Genomic DNA, 17235 nt, shown 5'->3' on the forward strand with positions numbered 1-17235 from the left:
AAGTGCTTTGATGGGGTGGGGCTGTGGGCTCTGGCAGCGCAGAAGAGGGACCCCTGAACCAGGGTGGGGCAGGGGGAGGTGAAGGGGTAGGGACAGCTTCCTGGAAAAGGCAAAATGAGACAGACTTCTGAAGGATACTTGGAGGGCAGGCCACTGAGATCTTGCCCTCACAGGTCAGTGATTGCTAGAATGTCACCATTGTAACAGCCGTGGGCCCTGCCTGATGTTGTCAGTGGTCATATCCTCTGGAAGGGGAGAGTGCCATGGAGAAGTGAGTTAAAGGGACCCTGAGGTTGATAACACCTGAGAGAGGAGGGGCCTAACGTCTGGAGGGTGGGCACGGGGCTGTTGGGTGGCCCGGGGCCCCTGGTGTGTCAGTCTGTGAGCTGCAGCGGTGGCATGGCCCAGCACTGAGCACTGACTTGGACTTGATGCCATCCCAGAGGGGGTCTGGAGGGAGTGGAGCGAGGGTGTGCAGGCCAGGGCGCCATCTGCAGTGCTGGGCTCAGAGAGGGAACAGGGACAGGAGCGGCCCTCCGGTGTGGGGATGAACAGGTGAGGGGGCCAGCAACCCTGGCTTTGCCAGCCTGACATCCTTGCCCAGCACCAACTGGGGGTCATCTGTAGCCACTGCCGTGGGGAGCCACAGTTCAGAGAGTCAGGCAGACAGGAGCTCGGGCCGCTTTGCCAGGGAGCCCCGTGAGCAGGGCCTCGACTCTCCCTCCCTTGTCTCCCGATCCAGAATGCCGGAAATGCTAGTGCGGCAGACGCTCCCTCCACAGCACCACCAAGGGCGCGGACTGCCGAGGCACAATCTCCCTGCCATCAACAGGGGATGCAGGCACCCACTCCAGCTATCCTTCCACAGCCCTGGAAGGCACAGAAGAGCTCCAGGAACAGAGACCTGGGCAAGGTCGATGAATGCTCAGACTCCCAAGGGGGCCTGCTTGTGGGTCAGGAGGATTTCCCAAGGGATCAAGCTGAACCAGGGGAAGCAAACTCCGCTCCAGCGGTGCTCTAAGCCTTTTGGTTCCGGAGGACCCATCAGCTGTTGGGTTGTGAACATTTGCAGAGTCTGCTTCTCCTCACCTGCTGCTCCTCTTTACATCTCAGAGGGTTGGGAGAGGTAGGTGGGCTGGAGAAGAGGCGAGCGGGGCTGGAATGAGGATCCCAAGGATGCAGTTCCAATTCTGTTGCCAGGGACTTTTGGACAAATTCCTTCCAGAACCCATTCACCTCCAGTAAGATGAGAGGGTTGGACCAGATCACAGGCTTCTGAAGAGGGTTCCTTAGAAGGCTATTCCTGTAAGATGTCCTGGGGAAAAGAAGTTTGGCAGAACACACTCTCCATCCTCAACATGCATTGCAGGCTCCAGAAAGTTCCATAGCCCAGAAACCCATTGAACATCATCTGGCCTGGAATTTCCCAAATTTCCTTGAAAGCCCTGTTTCTTCAAACTTCCCATTTTCATCCAAAGGAAGAAATAGTCCCTGCAACAGAATTTGGGGACTAGTGGCCCAAGTGCTCTTCTGTAAGGTTCCCTCCAATTCTGAAAGTGCAGGTGTCTGTTTCAGTAAAGAAAGGAAATGGCATTAGAAAGCTCTCCCTATATGTCCAGTTCTGTGGCACCTTTTTGACCCCCGCAGCTGTGCTCTGGTGTGGGTACAAATGCCCCACTGGCAGATAAGGACAGAGAGGCATGGACTGGCTCAAGGGACATGGGGAGGCTTCCCTCTGGCCTGCCTTGTGCAGGAAGCTGAGGAGGTCCTGCTTGAAGGTGTGACTTGGAGGTCAAAGCTCCCTTCCTAGCAGTCTCAGACTCCCTCTGTCTCTCTCAGCTGCCTTCGGGGTCACTTCCAACTCCACACTTTTCTTGGGAGAGCCACTGGGGAACATTATGCGGTGAGGACAAGGGAAGCCAAGGGCTGGGGAAACCACCTCCATGTCTCTGAAACAGCTAACTACTAAGAATTCAGATCCACAGCGGGTTTGATCTAGGCAAAGGTAAAAACCTGGCAGCATGGGTCTGTGTGGTATAGTGGAAAGAACCCAAACTTTGTAGCCAGGCAGACCAGGGTTCAAATCCAGCCACCAGAACACTCTCTTAACTAACCCTACTTCACGGACATCTACATGAACTGACCTCTCTATTCCTTCTTTAAAACCAGTCAGCAATAGCCTGTGGTACTTAAACACCATTTCTTGTTTGCCTACATTACCCATGTCCCCAAACCCGTTTATGGCAGTTGTGCTCATCACTGTACACAGATAATTTAATCAAGGGTGACATAAGCCAGCTAAATATACAGCAAGGAGTTGGGTTCTTATAGTAATGAATGCTTTTAGTAGGCCAATAAAAAAATCATTGTTGAGTTAGGTGTGGGCAAGACTCTAAAAAGTCTGAAGAAAAACAAGCCCCATATAGGGAGCTTTGTGTACCTTGATTGCCTTGCAAGGAATCAAAGCCAGAAATCTCTTAGGTGATACTCATGTGCTGTCATCATGGGTGGTGTCAGAAAGCCAATTTACCTTTCGAACTTCATTTTTCTTGGCTTTAGCATAATTAAAATAACTCCCACCTTGAAGACTTGCTATGAAGAACACATGAAGCTGCATGCAGTTTTGTTTTTTCTTGCCTTCCCCTCCCTCCTCTTCCTGCCACAACCACCTTCCTTCATCCGGCATTTCCAGGCCTTCTTCCGCAAGTTTGTAGTTCAGTTAATCTGATTATGATTAGGGCTCAAGATGTGGACCTTCCTGAAGAGTGACATCATCATTAACAGGGAAAAGCCTTTCCAAGAGACGCATGGACTGCAGTGTGGCCTGCGGCGGCGTGGCAGAGCTGTGGAATCTCTGGAGCATTCTTCCAATCACAGTTCTCACGGTCCAGGTGAGGGTGTGTTTACTCCTTCTGATGTGTGACCTGGACAACTTTACACCCTTGCTGTGACACACTAACTTCCCTGACCCATCCTCCTGGGAGTCAGGTTGGCCTCAGATGCTGGAGAGATCTTATCCCCAGCCAGGGGCACCAAAGGAAATTGACAGAGGAGTCTGAGCACCTGCTCAGTCCAGACCCCTGCGGTCTTGCCTCTTGCCCAGTAGCTCAGAGGTAGGGAGGGATGTGGCTTTCCCACACCTGCACCCCCGGTGGGCTCCTACCCATCTTCCCAGGAATGGAGATTCTACCCATGGTTGGGTCCAGCTGCTTGCTGCCTGCCCAGATTTCTCCTAACGCCTGTCACTTGGCACCTTATGCCCCCAGATACTGGCCCATGAACCCAAGAGAGCCATGCAAAGGGATTACCATGTGCACTCACTGCCATTCTGAAGCCTTGTTCCTGCCTCTACTCTTGTCACTGCTGGCTTCCCAGTGCTCAGTCTACCAGCCTAAAGACTGGACCAACTGGTTTATCCCCTGCTCAGCTGAACTGGCCCGAGCTGGATCCCCCAGGCCAAGGGCACTGCTTCAGCAGCTCGTCTGTGGCCTGGAAGTCAGCACCACGCATGTCCCTAGCTGCCTAGAGCCTGGCAGAGGCACCTACTGAAGCTCTCTGGGTGCGGACAGGCCAGGGGCGGGGTGGAGGGAGAAAAGGTGGGGACAGATAGACAGCAAGCTCTCTTCTCTTTTGTGTCGGCTTGTGCATGATGGATGGAGCCAGGCAGACCCAGGGCCACCCCTAACAAGCACAGAGCCTTGGTGTACCCTCTAGCCCCTCCTGTGCCTTTGTTTCTCTATTTGTAAAGTGGGGGTTTGATAGCTGCCTCACCTGTTTGTTGAGAATAATGTCAATAAGAGAGTGTCTGCAAAGACATACTTTTTCCATATGTGACCTGTTCTTGTCAAAGAAGTAAGGGAAACACTGGGCAAAGCAAGAGCTCTGCTGTAGCTCACTGGTCTAAGAGCAGGGCTTGGGGGCTGGACCTCAGAGGTGAGCACCAGATTGTCCCTCCTGACAGGGCACTGAACTCCCTGCCTGTCCTGGACAGCCAGGTCTAAGACTGGCCTCCTTGGCTTCTGGCTTATTGATCTTGACAGATTTTTTTAGAGTTGGAGTAAAGAACCCATTTTCCATTTGGCAAAACTGAGGGTTACAGAGAGAACAACTTCCTCTGAGCCACACGGCAGGCCAGGGCCAGGCTGGGACAAGCTCCAGGGCCCTGACTCCCTTGTAGAGGGTTAAGTGTTGTGCATCCTGCTGCCAGTGCACCAGCCCCCTGTGTCCTGATGCTGGGCACAGGGCATGCAGCGGTGAGGCCGCCTGGGCTCCATGGGGCAGCCTGGCAGTGGTGCCTGCGGGTCACTCCTCTTTCTCCTGGGCTGTGGGTGACTGCCTGAGCCCAGCTGCAGCTGGCATGGGTAGGATCACATTCCCCCTGCTGATGCCAGGAGCAGTGGTGTGGGGGTTTTCTGATGGAAATAAGCCTCTTAACTTCATTACAGAAGGGAAGAGAGGCAGAATGGGAGGGGGTGGGCAGGGCCGACAGCGGCAGACCCAGAGCGCCCTAGAGATGGAGTGAGTCACTCACTCATTCAATCTGACGTTCATCCAGGATGCCCCCGTGTCCTGTTAAAATGCTGGAATTCTCCCACCTTGGCTGCTACATAGTAACTCCCCAGAGCTCTGTGAGCAGCACCTGCTGCCAGGGACACTCCTTCAGGATCTCTGAGATGCCCCCAATATCCAGAAACTAAAAGGTTAATACCTGGCCCACAGGGACCTCAACCACTGCTCCAGTGCTGGTTCTTAAATATTTGACTGTCACCCCTGGTCATGGACACCAGCAAACACTTTGATTGAAACTGTTGGGTGAACTAGTAAGTATTAATCTAAACTGTCACTATTCATTCACTCAGCAAATGTTTATTGAACACCTAGTATTTGCCAGGGAAAGGACGAGGAGCTGGGATGCTGAGCTGTGTGACACAGGTCTCCACTCAAGTCTTGCTGTGGGATGGCAGGCGGGGAGGGGAATATACAGCTGTGAACAGCAAGACCGAGAGAAAGGGAAGCATGGCAGAAAGAACATGACACGGGCTGCCTCCTTGGGTTGGAGCAACAGAGAAGGAGGCTGTGAAGCTCATGAGGAGGAAGGCGGCTGAGGACAAGGATGCTTAATTATCAAGCAGATGAATGAGGAAACGCTGAGCGGCCCTGTGAAAGGTCCCCGGGAAGGCGGCTGAGGGGAGGAGGGCATGGGAGGTGGGGGCCCAGCCCACCCTCCCCTGGCAGCTCCATGGCTGCTGCTGGGGCTTCCGAGGGGCCAGGCCACCGAGGGACCCGACGTGGTGCCTCCCCGGTGGGACCTCCCCGGTGCCTGGGGAGAAAGGTTCGGGACAGCGGGGATGAGGGTGGAAAGGGGAGAGGCAGGTGGGTGATAGAGAGCTTTTCTTCCCAGGCTGAGGTCTCTGCCCCTGCCCTGACTGGTGTCCCCCAAGCAGGGAGTCGGTCTGTAAATTTTGTCTGCTGGAAATCCTGGCTCTGGTCCTTACCTGAGGTCAGCCTTGTCCCAGCCTGTGCAGGACACCGGCCTGTTGACCCCTCTGCCTCCACCTGCCGCCTGATAGCTGAGTCCCCGCCTTGCTCTGTCTCCTGGCTGTGGCGGAATTCCACAGCCTCATCCAGAGCCACCCCAACCAGCATCTCACTGCAGGCGTGGGGTTCTCATTCTAGGGTGTTCTCTGTTCTCATCAGACACTCCCAGGGGTTCTGGAGGCAGTGGATGAGACTGCGGAGGAAAATGGAGCTCGGACAGGTGACTTGATTTGCCCAAGGCCTCAGACGTGGTGTGCTGGAACCAGGGCTGCCTGCTTCCTCCCAGACTTTTCATAGCTTGTTCACCTTGTCCCTCAGGCCTGAGGCTGCAGATGAAGAGATCACCAGCAGCTCTTAGCAAATGCGGGTGGTAAGCTGGAAGCCGTGACTCCCCAGCCCTGTGATCTCCACCAGCCTCATTAGACTCAACCTGGGATGAACCTTCTGGCCCCAGGCTGTGTTCTGAGGTTTGAATGATGTGCACGGGGTGATGTTTTCCAGCCCTCAGGGGACTCTCTACCCCTGATACCTGAGCATCCCCTGCCGCCGTCACACTCCTGGAGCCCTATGGAGGCACAGGGATGGTGAGTGCCCTCCTCTCACTGTCTTAGCTCCACGGGCCTGAGTCTCTCCCACGCAGACTTTCAGTTCCCTGAGGGCACTTGCATTTGCCTGCCCCAGATCCCACCTTCTGCCTTGCTCACACTGTGGGGGTCACTAAGGACAGCTGGGGGACCAGGCAGGCAGGAGGCAGAAGGTCCCTTAGCGAGGGGTTTAATTATTGTGCTGTGCTTTCTGAAGGAGATGAGGCCTTATGTATTTTTAACTGTTGTCCTGGGGAAAGAACAGAAGGATGTTGCGTGTCTGCTGTGTGCCTGGTTCCTAGACATTATCCATTTATTCTCACAACCATCCCATAAAGAGGGAGTTTCAAGTTTGCAAGTAAGAAAATCAAGGCTTGGGAAGGTAAGGTGACTTATCTAAGGTCACCTAGTTAGCACAAGAGCTGGGATTTGAACAGAGCACTTTGGACTCTAATCTTCTTTCCTGCATTTAATAGAGTGTATGGTGAACGACCTGGAAATTCAGAGGTTGGAGAGAGGTGGCCTTGGGCCACATGCACCATCATGCCCATATATGGGGCTGCCAGGGGAGGGTCCTGGCAGTGATGTGATCCTTTCACAAGTCTTTCTGATGAAACTTTTGTAAGTTTCACATGTTCTCAATTAATGCCCATAACCGCCACTGAAGGAGCTAGAAGTCTTAGCTCCATTTCACAGAGGTGAAAACTGAGGCTCAGAGAATCTGAAGACCTATTCAACATGGGAAAACAAATAAATGGCAGAATGGGAAATCGAGCAGTCATCTGACCTCAAACCCAACGTTCTTGCTACCACCCCTCACTGTGTGGAGGTCTCTGATGCCGAGCAAGAGCCCGTAGATCCACAGATGGACTTGGGACCCACAGACCCAGGGAAGTTAATGCAGAAGGACAAGATGTGGGCTTTTACCATGGGATGAAGCACACGGGGACTAAGAAGCTGAGAGTCGTCACAGAGCCCCAGAGGTGGATATATTGGTGTCAGTGTCATTCAGCTTAACCTCCTAGCCATACAGGCGACATAAATAATTACAGAGTGACTTGAACCCAACCTCCCTTAACCCCCATGGGGCAACCCTTAACTAAGAGCATCCCTAGGAAGTGGGACACTCCAGAGGTGAATTCTAATCCCAGGAGGGTGGCTGCTTCTCCTCCTCCAGATAATATGCTCCAGGTACCCAAGGCAGAGAGTGGCCAGTGCAGCAGCCTAGGCATTCTAGAAGGATCTCAAGTCCCCCCTGCTTGCCCAAGTTCTGGGTAGAACCATTGCTTCCCTACCCTAAATTATGCGCCTTGTTCCTCCAGCAGCTAACCCGAAATGCTCTCCCTCAGTGGATTGCTCTCCCTTTTGAGCTCGGTCTCTGGGCGAAGTTCTTCTCTTTGTTTCTTGTGCTTCACTGAGCTTGGAACACCCAGGGCAGGAGTGTGTGGCTGAAAGCACTGCTCTTCCTTTTCCTTTCCTTTCTAAGACCTTGGCTGGGACCTGACACCCCAAGGGCCTGGTAGGGGTGGGGTGCCGTTGGGGGGCCTTACGTTCTGTTGGGTTGCCCACTTAAAGGCCCTGGGCTAGTGTGAGTGTCGTGGTGACGGGAGTGGGAGCGGGCAGCGGGGGAGGAGGGGAACGGGTGACGCCTGCAAACTAGGACACCCCCTTCTCCACCAGCAGTGGTTCAGCCTCGGGTGTGCCCAGGAGCCATTCTCTTCACAGCAGCCAGAGGGAGCTTTCTAAGCCCCCAAGCTGACCGCACCACTTTGCTTAAAACCCTTCAGAGGCTTCCTGTCTCCCGCAGAATCGAGCTCAGGTGTGTGGTTTCAAGGTGCTTCACCATCCAGCCACCGCCTCTCACCGCTCCTCCTCAGCCTTTCAGTTGGCAGCATGACCCTTTCAGCCCATCCAACACAGGCCCTTCTCTCCACGACACCATCTACCCTCCCATCTCCTTCCTTCTCCCAAAGACCTGACTCTTTCCTCATAATCTCTCAGGACTCCACAGTCCTCTTTCCTGGAAGCCCTCCAAGGCTTCTGAAGGTCAGATGCTTGCCTATCCCCTGAGCTTGACACTCTGGTTCACCCTACCCCAGACCTCCTGAATCAATGCCTGCAATTAAATGAAATGCAGGTTATTTGTGTGCACATTCAATTTCGAAAAGCTCTGATGTAGATGCTCACGCACTATTGTTTGAGTAAATGAAGAAATGCATGAGATCTGCAGTGAGTGATGTGACAGCCTCAGGCTTCTACCTGCAACCACCCCATGGACCCCAGCATGCCTGGGAGTGAGGAGAGGCAGGGAGAGGGCCGTGGCCAAGGACACACGTGCAATAAGCCCAGCTCACCCACTGTTCTGTTGAAACTCTATGACAGGTGGAGCATTATCCTTCGCTCACAGATGGGGAAACTGAGATGTATACTGACTTCTTGTTGCGGACCAAATGTTTGTGTCCAAATTTATTTGCTGCAACCCTAACCCCCAGTGTGATGACATTAGGGTGGTATAGGAGGTGGGGCCGTTAGGAAGTAATTAGGTTGTGAGTGTGGAGCCCTCATGAGTGGATTAAGTGTCCTTCTAAGAAGAGACCCAGAGCAAGCTGCCTTGCTGTGCCTGCTCTCCATCACGTGAGGATACGGGTGAGACAGGCCATCTGCACACCAGGAAGCCGGCCCTCGCTGGAGCTGTGTACCTTGATCTTGGACTTCCCAGCCTCTAGAACTGGGAGAAATAAATGCTTGTTTTTAAATCCTCCCCTCTCTGATGTTTTGTTATAGCAGCTTAGGCTGACAAGGACACTTGTCCAAGGTCACAGAGCAGTAAGTGGCCAAGCTGGGGTTCAAACCAGCCTGATTACCTCTAGCTGGAGAAGCGAGGACAGAGATGGAGGGGGCGGAGAAGGGATGTGCTACACAAGCCTTGCTGGGCCAGGCCCAGGAATTAGCTCACTTCAGGCTGGAACTGAAACCTGTTCCCATCAGAAGAGGAGGTGGGGGAGGGACTGCGTGTGGAGGCCTGAGAAGGTTTGATTTGTGGCTGAAATCCCAGCTTCCACTCTGGAGCCTCTGGCTCCCTCTGCCCAGCTGGGGTTTGCTCTGTGTTGTGGCGCTGCCCTGTCCCCTTCTGTGTGGGAATCTATCTCTCCCCTGAGCTTTCCTGCTGCACACACCCTGGGCCACATTTCCCAGGTCAGCACCATCTGGGCACCTTCCCGTCTGGGCAGGCATCAGCCTGGGGCAGAGCCTGAGGTTGCTAATACCTCTTTCTTCCCTGCATCACTCATGCTGCCTAACAGGAGCTAAAATCTGCTCAGAAATGGAAAGTGGAACCTGGAGGACAGGATCTAGTCCAACCCCCTCATGTTTCAGATGAGGCACTGAGGTCCGGAGACTGGAGCAAGTTTCCCAGGACCACAGGTTACACGGAGGGTCATGGACATCTCTGGGTATTGAGTGCAGATTGTTATTTCTGCTTTCCATTGTGCTGGGCAGCCTGCTCAGAGCTTCCGTAGGGAAGTGCACCCACAGTAACATTTGCCATTTTTATTATTAGCTATTATTTATTGAATACTTCCCATCTGCCTGACATTGTGCAAAGCACTTAACATACATAATCACATTTAATCCTCATAATAACCTTATGGTTTATTCATTATTCCTACTGTTATTGTTACTATTCTCATTTTTCAGATTAGCAACTGAGGTTCAGAAGTGTGAAGTAACTTGCTCCAAGGTGCACAGCTAAGCAGTGGAGCAGCAAGGATCTGAACTCAATACTGTAGGGCTCCAAGCCCTGCTCTGCTAAACTTCCTCAGTTCAGATACTTGGGCCCATATCCCTGTGTTGCAGTGAGGGCCGAGTCCTGCATCTCTCTGAGGGGCCGCAGACTTAAGGATCATGGCAACATTGTCTTACAGACACACAGTCTTGCACTGTTTGACTTACAAAGTACTCTTACATTCTTCACAGCATTTCAGTGCCTACAATAAACCCATAAAGCTGGCAAATTAGGTATTTACTTCATTTAACAGGTTAGGAAACTGGATTTACTACCCCAAGGCACACAATTTGTTGGAACCCAAGTGGCAGTGCCAATGACATGATAAAACGCCACAACCTTCCCGGGCTTATGATAAACGTAGGGATCCTCAGAGGCACACAGCATTAGGTTGCCAGGGTGTCCAGACCCATCCGTGTTCGATCCCCACAGTCTGCAGGACTTTCATGTGTGGGGTAAGGCTAAGCCCAGGAGGCATAATCCATACATTCCCCCAGGGTTCATCTGTAGAAAAGGGATTGGGGTGAAGCACTCCACCCAACCTATCTAGGTTTGCTAAGGCTTGCTGTTTGCTAATCCTCACTGCCAACATATTGGTGCAGGGAGACATCAGCAAATGTGGAGACTGTTCCAGCCTTTGCCACTGATTAACTATGTGACCTTGGGATAGTCCTATAATTCCTCTGAACCTTAGTTTTTTGCACCCATAAAGAGAGGGAATTATGCCTACCCTGTAGACCCCTTAGAAATTTTGTAAGCAAAGAAGAATACAATAGAGATGAAAGGGCTTCAAGAAGAACAAAACCCTTCATTTATGAAATGGTGATGTCAAGCATAAACACTGAGGCTGGGGACTTGTAGTATGGGGAGGCAACATTTACTGAGCATCTACTATGAGCATTTTACAGACATTATCTCATACAATCCTCAACACACCTCATAGAGGTATTATAGGATTTTCTGCTACTGATCCTGGCTTAATAGCTCTTAGCAGACCAACCATCCCAGAGATAACAACTATAAACTCTGGACAAAATATTTTAAAAATAGTTATCAGAGGAAAAGTGACCTAGAGTCAGGAGGTGGGAGAGGTCATTGACACATGGAAGAAAAGGGCGTTGGGTAAATTTCCCAGCTTTTGTAAGTTCAGCCTGAGGGCAGGCTTCTGTCCTCCCATGCTAGATGGCAAAACCTGGATAGAAACCTGCAGTCATACTGGTTTGAAGAATGAGGGAAGAGATTTGAAGGCAACTATGTCAGCTATAAAATGAACAAGGAAACTCAGGCAAAAGTGAACCAACCAGACTGGAGAAGCCCAGATTCTGGGTATAAACTTTGCCCAAATATCTGGCCAACTGCTGAATCAATGCATATGTAGGACAGATGCCAAGTTGCCCGGCAAAGCCTAAAGGAACTAACTAGAAACTTCAGCTGCAATCTACCCAAAGAGTAACAGCTTTGTGGTGAGAGCTCAGGCAAGTTACCTACTAAATTAAACAAAGAAACAAACAAAAAAACCCCAATACTCTTCATAGCAACAGAAAGAATCCAAAGTCTCTACAACTTCATCATATGCATATCCAGGATCCAGTCCAAACTTACTGACATAGAGAGAAACAGGAAAATGTGCCCCACAGGAGACGATCAATGGAGAGTGGCCCTAAAATAACCCAAGTGAGCAGACAGAGATTTTAGAGCAGCTCTCATAACTGTGTTCGAGGATGTAAAGAAAGTATGTTCACAATGAACACAAAAGTAGAACTAACATCAGCCAAAAAAGAATAGCCTCAAAGGAGAACCAATGCAAATTTCAGACCTGGGAAATATATTTGCAACAAAGAATTATAATCACTATTTATAAATAAAATAAATTCAGGTTCAGAGAGATTAGTAATTTCCCCAGTTACACTAACAAGTGATAGAGTTAGAACTTGAATCCTAAGTGTATCTGGCTTTAAAGACTTTATTTTTTCAGCCTCACTAGGTGGGATTTAGAGATTAGTAGGAGTTGGTGGGAAAATGCAAGTGGAACATGAACTTTTCTGAAACTCCAGTGAGGCTAGGGAACTTTATTGTAAGACTTTGCTGTGGTTGTTTGAGAGCAGCCAGTGGGATTGTCTATCCATGGTACTGAAATTTACCCACCACCCAAAACTTCTGTGTCTAACAAATCATTTCTGATTATTCACACCAATGAGTGGAAAGGGATCAAGTGGAAAGTGGCTTTCAAATCTAATGCAATATGTTGCTCCATCCATTGCTATCCGTGGTTTTTGCCCATGCTCTGCCAGGGGTGTAGGTAGAAAGAGAGGGTCTTTATGTATTTGCACCACCTTCTTATAGCTGAGATCTGGTTAAATTTAATTCATTTTTGGTGAGTTTAGTAGGGTGTCCAATGCTGTGCATGGAATTGTGGAAGGCAGAGAAACATGAGACCCAGCGCTTGCTCTTCAGGAGTGTCCACGTGAAAATGAGCACAGAGAAGTTGAAGGAGCAAGACCAGCCATCCAGTCCAGTGACTCCTGTGTGTCCCTGGAAGACCTACCTTGAGAATTCAGGAGAGGGTGTACGTCACTTTGAATTGTGAGCAACTGCAAAGATCTTTCTATAAAGAGGTGGGATGTCACCTGGTCTATAAAGACTAAGCTCAGGAGAGGGAGGGAAAAGATCATTCTAGGACACAGTAGGCTCTTAACAGATAAATATCTGTTATTATTAAATGAGTGAGTGAATGCACAATTATTTTTTTCCTGGCTATTTTTAAGCATCTAAAATGATTTTCTAAAATATTAAAAACAAGGTATTTTAATGCTATTTGTAATAGCTCCAAACTGGAAACTACCCAAATACCCATCAACAGCAGAATGGATAAATAAATTATGGTATATTCACGCAATGAAACATTACGTAACAATGAGAAGGGGCACTCAACAAGGACATGCAATGGTATGGATGAATCTCAGAAGCACAATGCTGTGTAACACCAAAGAGGGCCCACTGTACGGTTGTATCTGAAGTACAAGAAGTGAAGCTAATCTAAGGCATTTAAAACCAGCATGGTGGACTTGGGTGGAACCGAGTGGAAGGAGCATAGGGGAGCTTCTCCAGGACAAGGAAGGTTCTGTTTCTTGGTCTGGATATTGGTTACACAGATGGTTCCGTTTTTGAACATTTTATTGGGCTGTACACTTAGGATAACCATTTTTCTCTTTGTGTGTTGCATTTCAACAAAAAATTAAACAAAAACAGGCTATGCTCCCCAACTTGACTTCCCAGACCCCATGCCCTCCTGCCCTTTCTCATTGATATCAGAAGATGATGTTCTGAAGATGATTTTCAAAGAATGGCAGGCATCACCTCTCCTAAGATAAGAGAAAAGGCGGAAAAGTTTTTCCTCCATTTTAATAATTGGGAAACACGTCTGCAGGTGGGAAGTAACTTGTTCTTTTGTCACACGGTGAGTCAGAGTAAGAAAGAACTTTGGTCCTTCTTGTGGCCCAGATAATAGATGGCTTCTCAGCCAGACCCACCTGAAGAGACAAAGGACATCGCAGCAAGTCAGAGTGATGGATGGGAATGCCTGAAGGTGTGGAGAGGACTTTGGAGCCACCAGCCCCACGGCCAGGTCCACAAAAAGCAGCATCTAGAGGGTCCTGGGCCTGCCACTTGCTTTAGTGAGATGTGAGTGAGCCAGTTCCTCTCTCTGGACTTGTGACCTCAACTGTAAACTGAGAGATTGAACTTCAGGACAATAAGGTATAAGTCTTCCAGTTCTAATATTTCAAGGTCTAGGTCTGAGCCAGGGTCATCTATGTTCGACTAAGCACAGTCTCTACTATTCTGTACCCACAAGGGGGTGTGCTGGGTTAGGGTTAAAGAAGGAAGTCCTCAGGACATATTAAAGATTTCATTCATCCACTCACTCATTTGTTTAGCATTCATTCCAGAACCTCTTATTGAGCACCTGCTTTATGCTAGTCACTGTCATTAAGGAGCTTACATTCTGGGGGCAGAGATACAGTAGATGATTGTAAAAAGTACCAAGTGTTGCACATATAGATAGGTATCAAATGCTGTGATGTGCAGAGGAAGACTCCACTCTTGCTCTGGGGTGAGGTTAGGCCAGGGAGGCTTCCAAGAGGAGGTGATATTTGAGTTGGACCTGCAAGATGGAGTAAGCCTGACTGGGGAAAGAGGGTAGGGATCACATCCTTGACAGAGAGGACAACAGACCCAGAGGCAAAGGAGCAGAGAAGAAAGGGCCTTTCTGTGGGGCTAGACCTGGAGTTGGGGGAGGTGAGACTAGAGGTCTGAATGCCACAAGCTGGAGGCTTGGGGTGGGGTGGGAGCATGCATGTCCAGAATGAGTGTGAGATGGGGTGAGGTGGCAGGGGTCAGGGAGGGGACCCTCTCTTCACATTTTTCTTCCTTGATTTTGTCCCACCCACATGGGGATAAGACTCGGGTTTCTGCCTCACGTCCCAGCCCCCTGAGGCGCTCCGTCAATAAGCTCTTTAGAGAGCCAAAGAGAGGCGAGATCCATTGATCCTGCTTCAGCAGCTGATCAGTACCAGGGACTTGGCTGGCCTGGGGAGCCCCTTGCTAATGCACCATGGAACTCAGATTAAACCGGGAGCACCCAGTGGCCCTGGGGAGAGCTTCTGCCCTCCCCTACACTGGGGGGAGTAGGAGAGGAGGGCTAACCTGCTGAGAACTCTTTGGACACCATAAATTCCCCAGGCAGACAGCAGGCATCTGATCATGTCATTCCCTTGCTAAAACCTTCCAATGTACCTCATTGGCTTCAGGGGCTGTGCAAACTCCCTCACAGAGCAAGCGTGCCCCTGTGACCTGGCCATTACCCCCTGGCTACCTCGTCCAGCCTCACCTGAGGCTTGCCCCTACCTGTCCCTTGCCCCTGAACTCAGCCCAGGAGAACTACCTTTAGTTTTTCCAACGTGGCCATCACATTGCAAGGGGTCATTTCTTCCAGACCACCTTCTCTGACCCTCTCTTTCCCACCACCACCAAAACCTGACTTAGGCATCCTTCCAAGGTTCTCCCTGTACTTCCCTGAGCAAAGCAAGGGTGAGAATGAACACTCATTGATGATTTTTGTATCTCATCCTGGTGGCATATTAGAGTCTCCTGGGAGCTTTAAAGGAATGCAGATCCAGTTGTCCTGGAATGAGGCCGGGGTGTTAGTGTTTCTTCCACCCCCTCCAGAGGATCCTAAGGTTTACCGTGACTGAGAGTCCCTGGACTAGAGCCCGAAGTCCAGGAAGGCAGGGGCCGCATTGACCGCCTTACCCCTGTGTCCTGTCCCCCAGCACAGTGCCCAGCACGCAGCAGGTGCTCCGCGGGTACTCACAGAGCTGCCTGGCCTGGAGCACGCCTCCTCCCAGCCATCTCCTCCCCCTGCTGGACAGCTCCAAGAAGCAAGGGTCAGCGCTGGGAGTTGAGTGGTGTCATTTAGGAGGCTCTTCTGCAACACATCACATCACCTTTAATTCTCAGTGTGGTTCTGTGAGGCAGGAGGATGAGTAAGCAGAGTCTCATTTTCCACAGGGGGACCCTGAAACCCAGAGAAGGTAAGTGACCAGGCCTGGGCACCATGGGTATAAAGAGACAAAGCCCAGGCCCTACCCTATCTCCTGTCTCTCCTATCTCAGACATTTTTTTCCAATGAGACTTGTTACCAGGGGCTTCCTTGGGCTGAATCAAAGCCTCCTCTGCAGCCAGTAGCCCTGCTGCTGTTGGCCCTGCTCCTTTTCCCTGTCTGCTGTTCATCTCTGGGGCAGCCTTCCTACAGGGGAACGTGGTGGCCTCCTTGAAGACTTCCTACAGCTGAGGCAGCCCCCCTTCTCTCAGCCTCATGGACCGAGGCAGGGAGGCTGGTACAGTGGCCTGAGAGAGCTCCAGGGTGGAGATCAGGAGAACTGGGCTCTGGGCCAGTCTCTGTCACCCATCAGTTCTGTGAACCTGGGCCTGTCACCTGTCTTCTTAGGGCCATATGTGCCAAGGTGGGGCTTCAAACTCCTGAGCCACAGGCCCCATACAGAAATGGGCAGAAAGCTCTCCAATTTCCCCCCTTATCCCTCCCTTCCCACATTCAGGTTTCCTAATGCTGACCTCTCCTGCCTAGAGTCTAGGTCCCTTCGGGGAGCAGGCACCATTTGACTTGCAGCATAAGAGGATATATTTTTTAAATTAATTTTTTTCTCATGCTATCCAGGAGACAAACCAAGCTGCTCCTGCTTTAAGAAGAGGATATTTTCTGGATAATCTGGGCTTTGAGACTCCACTTAGTGAGTCAGGAAGGTCCAGGAACCCAGGTGCCCAGAAAGCCAGAGGGTGCACCCAATCCTGTATGCTTTCCCTTGATATTTTCCCCAGTTTTTTGAAGCTCAGATACACAGATTTTGAATAATTATAGTCTTTGCTACACTCCTCATTCCGTGTTTTCATTCGTACAATCAGTCATTCATTTATGGTAAAAAATATAAGTATCCTTAAACCCCCCACCTAACATAAAAGCTAAGATCTCAACAATGATTGTTACTTATGTGGCTTCCTTCTGTCCATCCTATCCCCCTATCTTACTCCACTCAAGGTAACCATCATTCCTCATCCTGTATCTGTCATTTATTTGCTTTCTTTAATTATTAGTTATATATATATATATATATATATATAACTGTATCCTAATGTTCTCCAGTTCCCTCACAGTTTTGCTGATCCCTCCCTCCCTGACTCCCTTTGGGGTGCCTATAGTTATAGAATACAGGAAATGAGATGTATGTTGCTCCATTATTTTTAGCTACAATAAAAGTCTGTTACTGACACCTCCTTGGTGTCCAGTGTTTTCTAAAGGGGAAGGGACAGAGGCAGAGGAAATACCCCATCTGGGGAGAAGTCACTATTTAAGAAAGTGGTTAAAGAATATGCTTTGTTGGGCAGACTTTAGAAGGATTTCTGTTTAACCCCCTTCCTTTCAAGCCCTCACTTAATCCATCCTGTCTGGAGCCTGGAGCCTTGTAAAACCAGAGTACCCTCCACAGACTGCCCAGTCCTGGCAGAGCCTAGCCCTGGCAGACCTGCTCCCAAGAGCACCCATATTCCCCAGGGTCTGGCTGGGTCAAGTTTATTCTCTGTGATTCCAGCCAGTGTCTGCCCTCTGGAGGGCACAGAGTAGGCACTGACCTAAATGCCGCCTGGAATGTGATTATAGGGGTGGGAGGGCAGCCCTGGTGTCATGCCCTCAGCAGCCACAGCGCCCCCCGTCTGGCCAGCACCTCACCGCCCGTGTGTGAGCCCAGGCCCTCCATG

This window comes from Manis pentadactyla, chromosome 4, assembly GCF_030020395.1.
Source record: "Manis pentadactyla isolate mManPen7 chromosome 4, mManPen7.hap1, whole genome shotgun sequence".
Classification (NCBI taxonomy): Eukaryota; Metazoa; Chordata; class Mammalia; order Pholidota; family Manidae; genus Manis; species Manis pentadactyla.